The sequence below is a fragment of the Suricata suricatta genome, chromosome 12, assembly GCF_006229205.1.
Source record: "Suricata suricatta isolate VVHF042 chromosome 12, meerkat_22Aug2017_6uvM2_HiC, whole genome shotgun sequence".
Lineage (NCBI taxonomy): Eukaryota > Metazoa > Chordata > Mammalia > Carnivora > Herpestidae > Suricata > Suricata suricatta.
The window spans coordinates 55049848-55051167 of record NC_043711.1 but is presented as its reverse complement, the minus strand read 5'-3'; positions in this window follow the sequence as shown (position 1 = coordinate 55051167).

The following is a 1320-nucleotide window of genomic DNA, read 5'->3' as shown; positions in this document are numbered from 1 at the left end:
TCATATATACTTAGGTTTTGGATTTATTTTGAGTTAATCTTTGTATATCATATGAGATAAGGGCCCAATTTCATTCCTTTGCATGTGGACCTGTCCAGCTGTCCCTGTGCCATTTGCTAAAGAGACTATTCTATGATCTCCAAGTGGTCCCAGTGCCCATGTCAAAATCAATTAACTTGTAATTGTGGGTTTAGGTCTGGACTTTCAATTCTACTCCATTGATCTGTGTCTGTCCCAGTGCTGCTCCCACACTCTTTTGATTACTGTAGCTTGGTAGCAATTTTAAAATCAAGAAATGTGGATCTTTCAATTGTGTTTTACTTTTTCAAGATTCATTTGGCTGATCGGGGCCCCTTGAAATTCAATGTGAATTTTAGAATCAGCCTTTTGATTTCTGTGTAAATCTGATATGATTTTGATCAGGGCCACCTTGAACCTGTAGCACATTTTAAGTAGCATTGCCATATTAGCAATATTCAATCTTCCAATCCAGGGTTGTCTCCTCATTTACTTAGATATTATTTAATTTCCCACAGAATAGCATCAGAGGTGAACAACAGTGGAAGTCTTCCTTAGAAAAGAGGATAGATGGGCTTTAAAAAACTTATAGGCAGGAATGGGGAAAGTCAAGAGACCAGCTTGGCTTCTCATCAAGTCATCAAGGGCTCAAAAGTTGGTGACACCATGTGCTGCCGGAGGGGCCGAGGGGAGCAGCTGACATCAAGCCGCCTGAAAGCCCATTTAAAATTTTTTTAATGTTTTTTTATTTATTTTTGATACAGAGAGAGACAGAGCATGAGAGGGGGAGGGGCAGAGAGAGAAGGAGACATAGAACCAGAAGCAGGCTCCAGGCTCTGAGCTAGCTGTCAGCACAGAGCCCGACGCAGGGCTCGAACCCACGAATGTGAGATCTGACCTGAGCCGAAGTCGGAGGCCTAACCGACTGAGCCACCCAGGTGCCCCTGAAAGCCCATTTTAGAAAGAGGGAGACTCCCACCTCCCTGACACTGCACAGAGCACTTTCCGCACACGGGCAAACACCCTGGCAGTTATTTTCTGGAGACGGTTAAACCAAATCCTCCTGACGGGGGCGCTGGGATCCAGTGAGGCGTTAGCATGGGTGCTACCCCCCGCACAGCACTGAAGTGAGCAGATACATCCTGGATCCCGCGTCAGCTCCTCCCACGGAGCTCGGGGACTCTGGCCGCCAGCGTTCACCCTTCTCTGGCCAGAGGTGGGCAGAGCCGGATTTCTCAGGGGACTCTGCCAGTCCCACTGAGAATGACCACCGGGGTCCCTTAGTAAACTTCCCTGATAGAG